This window comes from Pezoporus flaviventris, unplaced genomic scaffold (genome assembly GCF_033815535.1).
Source record: "Pezoporus flaviventris isolate CSIRO_AGI_PZ_B2104156 unplaced genomic scaffold, CSIRO_AGI_Pfla_v1 ptg000457l, whole genome shotgun sequence".
In the NCBI taxonomy this organism is placed as follows: domain Eukaryota; kingdom Metazoa; phylum Chordata; class Aves; order Psittaciformes; family Psittacidae; genus Pezoporus; species Pezoporus flaviventris.
Window position 1 is genome coordinate 25001 of NW_026893004.1, and position 7500 is coordinate 32500.

Sequence of the window (7500 nt, forward strand, 5' to 3'; positions counted from 1 at the left end):
CCTGCCGCGGTTGGTTACAAAAATCAAAAGGAGGGAGGGGGCGTGGGTCAAAAAACGGAGAAGGGAAAACCGAAAAGTAAAAAGAAACCGAGAAACCCCAAGGGAACCACAGAGAGAACTCCGGAAAAAAAAAAAAAAAAATAAATACCGCACGCGAACACGCACACCCGACACACACACGCGCACACGCGCGCACACACACCCCCCCACACACACACACACACACACACCCAGCCCACCTCTGCGTGCGCTAGGCTCCCCGCCTGCTCACCGACCACTGTCTCCTGCTTGCTTGCTTGCTTGTTTGCTTTCTTGCTCGCTCCCTCGCCTGCCTGCCTGCCTGCCTGCCTCCTTACCGGCCCCCGGCGAACTGAGCGCGAGACTGCCCGCCCGGCGGGAGCAGCCCGTGTTTTCTTCGCTGACGGGGACCCCCTTGGCGAGCCGGAGGGGGGTCGGGGGGGGGCGAAGGGGGGGGCGAGGGCGCAGTCGCAGAGCGTCAGGCTGCCGAACGCTGCCCCTCCCTCCGCCCACCTGCTCCTGGGCGGTGCCGCTGTCTGGGGACTGGGGCCGCACCCAAGGCGCGGCGGGTCCGGAACGGCAGCGCGAAGGGAGGGGGAGGGGGAGGGGCAGCGGGAGGGGAGGAGGGGAGGGGCGTGCACTGGGCTCGCTCTCTCTCTCTCTCTCTCTGCGTCTGTTATGTATGCGCCGCTGGGGGGGGGGGTGGTGTTATAAAAATTTCGCCTTGACCATGATCTGATTTAATTAATTTTTAATTACAATTGATTAATACCGAGAGGCAATAAGCAAGCAGCGCTGGGTACGCCGGGGGGTCTCCGCTCCTCCCAAGACGCACACCGACATTTCTGGGGTACAGTCTCTTATACTCCTCGGTCTTGGGTTTCAGCCAATCCTGTCGTCTCCTTCACCCGAATATCGACGTGGGTCCTTTTCATTGTTCTCCTCCTGTTGCTGGGGTCTTGTCTTCGGGTGAAGAAACTTCTTAAAAGAGTTATTGAATTCCTTGGTAATGCAGTAACGGGGGATGTCTATCACAAGCTTAACCACCATCTTAGTCCCCCTAAATTCCATTTCTTATACAGTTAATACACAAGTTTCACCTCATCCTGTGACAGGATGGATCTCTCGATTACCTAACCCCCTTAAGGCATTCAAGCGCTTAAACAAAGTACCCCTTTAATTAGCAAAACGTTTTAGACATTCAAGTAGTTAAACGAAGTACCCCTTAAAGTAACAAAGCGTTTTGATTAAGAAGGATTATTCCTTTGTTTCTTCTTTTTCATCGTTGTACTGACAGGAAAATCTAATCCTTCTTCTACGTTCTACACACGAGGCGACGATTTCAAGGATTTCGGATTCCACCCAAAGCGCAACGATGACGAGGACTCCTAAGTCGCTGACACGATCCGTTCCTATAGATCTCACGGGGGGGGGGGGAGGAGGCGGGGGGGCGGGGGCGGGGGGCGGGGGGGGGTTGCTCCGCGAAGAGCGGGCGGGGCGGCGCGGCGCGGCGCGGCGCGGTGCAGCGCGGCATCGGCAGACCCGCAGGTGCGTCGGCTAGTGTGTTACAGTGTATCCCACGCTCGAGCGCGGGAGCTTGTAAGGGGAACGCGATGTTCGGTCCTCCCGGCCACCGCCCCTGCGGTAATCTGAGCATTTACTTGAGCGCGGACACTTTCTGTTACCGACTGCGTTTCTGTCTCGGTACGTCCCGGCGCAGAGATGCCTTAGCGGCCGGCGTCTGTCTCTCGCTTGGGCTTGCCTAGGGCCCGGTAGTGGGGACGGGGTGGCCCGTGTCTCTGTTTCTTGGAGCTGTCCCTGCCGGGAGCTCCTGCTCTCTGCCCGACTCTGCTCCCTCTCGGTAGTCCTAGAGGCAAGGCGGCTTTTCCTTGCCGGCCAGGGGTTCTTGCTTCCCCCTCAGCTTCCTCGAGCACCTTGGGGAGCTCCCAGGCAGGCTGAGCGCTGACCGACCCTGGCAGGTGGAGGAGTCCCTGCCCCGGCACACGGCCCCTGGACTGCAGGGACCCTGCTCGCCAGGACACCGCTGGGCACCCCTGGCTGCACACCCACGTTCACACCCTGCAGCCAGCCCCGGAACGAGGGACCTGCCTTGTCCTCTCACTCCCGTGCTGCAGAGGCAAGCCCTGCTCTGCAGCACATCCTCCTCCTTACCTAAACAAGAGAAACTGGGGGGGTGTGTGGGGGGGGTGGGGGGGTGGGGGGTGGTGGTGTTGGAATGTATCAAAGACTGGCAATTAGAGTGACCACGGGAACTAGAGTAGGTAATTAAGAGTGACCTGTCCCTGACTGGTATTTGGAAGATGTTGGAACTGGCAAGGAACAAGGACGGCGGAACCGGAAAGGATGTCGATAGGAAAATCTGGTAGACCTTTCACCTGATGTAATCGCAAGGCAAACACAGAAGTGCTTGGCTAATTGCTTGGAAGCATATAAATATCGTGTCATCCGTTCAATAAACGATGATCCAGCTTGCACTCTAAGTCTGGGTCCGTGCCTCCGTCCTCACACACGAGAACATCACTAGTGGGGTACCCTGTTTGGATGGTCACCAAGAGCAACATAATCCTCCCTTCTACCCTCAACCACGCTATCTTCATCTCTTCTCCGAAGTTTCAGACACATTTCCCCAAAACCACAACCAGAAGAACGTCTTTGCAATCTCTTCCCAGCCCGTTGCGGAGGGAGGAGGCTGGGGGAGGCGCCTCGGAGCGGGGTGGGGGGAGGAGGTGGTGGGCGCCCCGGCATCTGCAGAACCCCCGGGTGCCTCGGCTGCTGTATTTCAGCGCGTCCTGGGTTCAGCAGTCGCAGCCTATTTTCTCAGTAGCTGGTGCAGTGCCAGTGTCCGTCCGTCCCGTCCCGTCCCGTCCCGTCCCGTCCCCCGCCAGCCAGAGACGTGTTTTTCGCGGCGGGAGGGGGTGGTGGGCTGTGTGTCGGCAGACGGACACGCGAAACCAAAGAAACAACGAAATCCCCAAGCCCCCACGGAACAAAAAAGTCTGGCGAGCGCCGGGACCTGGGCCGCCGCCTCTGCCCGCCCGGTCCTGAGACAAGGGGGCGCAAAATCCCACGATGGAATACAGAAACCTTTAGAATCAGTTTCGGGTCATGTTAAGTTTGATGGCTTTGTAACAGCAGCAACGGAAAATCACTGAGGTGCATGACGCAGAGAGAAAAAAAATAGACTACAGCTTAGAGAACAGAATTCTCACAAGAGAAATCGTTGCAGTTGACATAGTTGTAAGTAAAAGTTTAGAAGAACAGGACACGGGGATAAGGAGTATCTGGGAACCGCAGGTGTCCAGGGTGGGCTACAGTTCAACTACCTGATAAGTAGGAGGATAGGAGGATTATTATGTCTCTCTCTGGTGCTAACGAGCCAATTAAACTGATGTGAGCATCTACTGCGCGTGCTTCAAAGGCTGAAAGAAGTGATGAAGATCGTTGGAAGAAGTAAACGATCCTCAGAGACCACCACCACCACCACAATTCTGCACGCAGGCGGGGAACCTCCTGGAAAATTATGTCACCCATACGTAGCCTCGTGAATAGGTATGTATGCCCAGTGGCTAGAAAAGGACGGCTTGTGTGGCAATTGAGAGACACACGTTACGAGGAGCCCGTATCTCCCGGCGCCGCAATCAAGAATACCTGCTTGTCAGCTTGAAAACTTTGTTGGCAAGTGTGTCCCCGGAGTGGTTTGCGTCCTGGGAGACGCAGTGGGCGTCTTGTAGGAAAGGTTTTGGATTTTAATGTGGGATCCCGTTCGTGTGTCTCTGTGTGTGAGACCGAGGATGGAAAATCAGCAGAGTGAAGAGATCTTGAGAAAGAGTCCTTCGGGTGCATTTTGGCACACTGGAAAGAAGGACCGGACTGGAATACCTTGTTGCAATTAATGTAACAGTTTGTCTGCGGGATCCCGTTCCTGCGTCTGTCTGTGTCTGTGTGCCTGAGACCGAGGATGGAAAATCAGCAGAGTGAAGAAACATTGTATACTTTGGAAGATCAGGGAAAATGGCCTAAAAATGGAGCTCTGAACTAGAATAAATTGTTGCAATTAATGTAACAGTTTGTCTGTGGGATCCCGTTCCTGTGTCTGTGTGCCTGAGACCGATGATGGAAAATCAGCAGAGTGAAAAGATCTTGACAAAGAGTCCTTCGGGTGCATTTTGGCGCACTGGAAAGAAGGACCGGACTAAAATACCTTGTTGCAATTAATGTAACAGTTTGTCTGCGGGATCCCGTTCCTGTGCCTGTCTGTGTCTGTGTGCCTGAGACCGATGATGGAAAATCAGCAGAGTGGAGAAACATTGTATACTTTGGAAGATCAGGGAAAATGGCCTAAAAATGGAGCTCTGAACTAGAATAAATTGTTGCAATTAATGTAACAGTTTGTCTGTGGGATCCCGTTCCTGCGTCTGTCTGCGTCTGCGTGTGTGAGACCGAGGATGGAAAATCAGCAGAGTGAAAAGATCTTGACAAAGAGTCCTTCGGGTGCATTTTGGCGCACTGGAAAGAAGGACCGGACTAGAATACCTTGTTGCAATTAATGTAACAGTTTGTCTGCGGGATCCCGTTCCTGTGTCTGTCTGTGTCTGTGTGCCTGAGACCGATGATGGAAAATCAGCAGAGTGAAAAGATCTTGACAAAGAGTCCTTCGGGTGCATTTTGGCGCACTGGAAAGAAGGACCGGACTAAAATACCTTGTTGCAATTAATGTAACAGTTTGTCTGCGGGATCCCGTTCCTGTGCCTGTCTGTGTCTGTGTGCCTGAGACCGATGATGGAAAATCAGCAGAGTGAAAAGATCTTGACAAAGAGTCCTTCGGGTGCATTTTGGCGCACTGGAAAGAAGGACCGGACTAAAATACCTTGTTGCAATTAATGTAACAGTTTGTCTGCGGGATCCCGTTCCTGTGCCTGCCTGTGTCTGTGTGCCTGAGACCGATGATGGAAAATCAGCAGAGTGGAGAAACATTGTATACTTTGGAAGATCAGGGAAAATGGCCTAAAAATGGAGCTCTGAACTAGAATAAATTGTTGCAATTAATGTAACAGTTTGTCTGTGGGATCCCGTTCCTGCGTCTGTCTGCGTCTGCGTGTGTGAGACCGAGGATGGAAAATCAGCAGAGTGAAAAGATCTTGACAAAGAGTCCTTCGGGTGCATTTTGGCGCACTGGAAAGAAGGACCGGACTAGAATACCTTGTTGCAATTAATGTAACAGTTTGTCTGCGGGATCCCGTTCCTGTGTCTGTCTGTGTCTGTGTGCCTGAGACCGATGATGGAAAATCAGCAGAGTGAAAAGATCTTGACAAAGAGTCCTTCGGGTGCATTTTGGCGCACTGGAAAGAAGGACCGGACTAAAATACCTTGTTGCAATTAATGTAACAGTTTGTCTGCGGGATCCCGTTCCTGTGCCTGTCTGTGTCGGTGTGCCTGAGACCGATGATGGAAAATCAGCAGAGTGGAGAAACATTGTATACTTTGGAAGATCAGGGAAAATGGCCTACAAATGGAGCTCTGAACTAGAATAAATTGTTGCAATTAATGTAACAGTTTGTCTGTGGGATCCCGTTCCTGTGTCTGTCTGTGTCTGTGTGCCTGAGACAGATGATGGAAAATCAGCAGAGTGAAGAAACATTGTATACTTTGGAAGATCAGGGAAAATGGCCTAAAAATGGAGCTCTGAACTAGAATAAATTGTTGCAATTAATGTAACAGTTTGTCTGTAGGATCCCGTTCCTGCGTCTGTCTGCGTCTGCGTGTGTGAGACCGAGGATGGAAAATCAGCAGAGTGAAAAGATCTTGACAAAGAGTCCTTCGGGTGCATTTTGGCGCACTGGAAAGAAGGACCGGACTAGAATACCTTGTTGCAATTAATGTAACAGTTTGTCTGCGGGATCCCGTTCCTGCGTCTGTCTGTGTCTGTGTGCCTGAGACCGAGGATGGAAAATCAGCAGAATGTAGAAACATTGTATACTTTGGAAGATCAGGGAAAATGGCCTAAAAATGGAACTCTGAACTAGAATACATTGTTGCAATTAATGTAACAATGTGTCTGTGGGATCCCGTTCGTGTGTCTGTCTGCGTCTGCGTGTGTGAGACCGAGGATGGAAAATCAGCAGAGTGAAGAGATCTTGAGAAAGAGTCCTTTGGGTGCATTTTGGCACACTGGAAAGAACCTGACTTAAAAGAAAAACTTCTGGAAGATGCTGATTCTCGGTTTACTGATGGTAGTAGCTTCATGAGAAATGGTAAAGGAAAGGCAGGATATGCCATTACCACCACTTCACAGGTAATAGAAGCTAAACCTTTACCTGCGAATATCTCTGCCCAGAAGGCAGAAATAATAGCGTTAACGAGAGCCCTGGAACTGGCTAAAGATAAAAGGAAGAATATTTGGACTGATCCTAAATACGCATTTGGTGTGGTACATGCACATGCTGATCCCTGGAAGAAAGGAGGACTTTTGAACACACAAAGGAAACAGATTAAACATGCTACAGAAATTCTACAATTAATTACTGGAAGCTGTTCAGCTACCTGAAGAAGTAGCTATTACGTCCTGTAAAGGACATCAACGAGGTGACTCAGATCAGGAGCTCGGGGGTGGCGGCTGCCGGGCGGCTGCGGAGTGGGGGGAGAGCGGCCGCGGCCCCGCTGCTCCGCTCTGCACGGGGCACCCGCGTGTGGCGGCGGCGGCGTCCGCCGGCCGGCCCCGAGCGGAGCGGGGCCCGGGGACGGGACGGGGCGCGACAGGGGGCGGGGGTACCTCGACAGACCCAGCGGCTGCGGCTCGCCCAGTGCTGCCACTGCCGGTAACGGGAGAGCCGAGTACCTCACGCGCACCTCGGGAGTACATCGGGAGCACCTCGCGAGCACCTCGCGAGTACCTCTCGCCTACTTCGCGCGTACCTCGGGCGTACCTCGGGAATACCTCGCGCGTACCTTGGGCGCACCTCGGGAGTACCTCGCGCGTACCTCTCGCCTACTTCGCGCGTACGTCGCGGGTACCTCGGGAGTACCTCGGGCGTACCTCGGGAGTACCCCGCGCCTACTTCGCGTGTACCTGGGGCGTACCTCGGGCGTACCTCGCGCATACCTCGGGAGTACCTCGGGCGTACCTCGGGCGTACCTCGGGCGTACCTCTCGCCTACTTACTTCGCGCGTACCTCGGGCGTACCTCGGGAGTACCTCGCCCGTACCTCTCGCGTACCTGGCGAGTACCTCGGGCGTACCTCGCGCGTACCTCTCGCGTACTCGCGTACCTCTCGCGTACTTCTCGCGTACCTCTCACGTACCTCGAGAGTACCTCGGGCGTACCTCGAGAGTACCTCGCGAGTATCTGGCGAGTAACTCGCGCCGCCGCTGGGGTGATTTTCGCCTCTTTTCAGAGACTGGCGTTTCCGAGGTGCTGCAACGGACTTGTCAGGCGCGCCGCTTCCGGAGCCGGCGGAGTGGGTG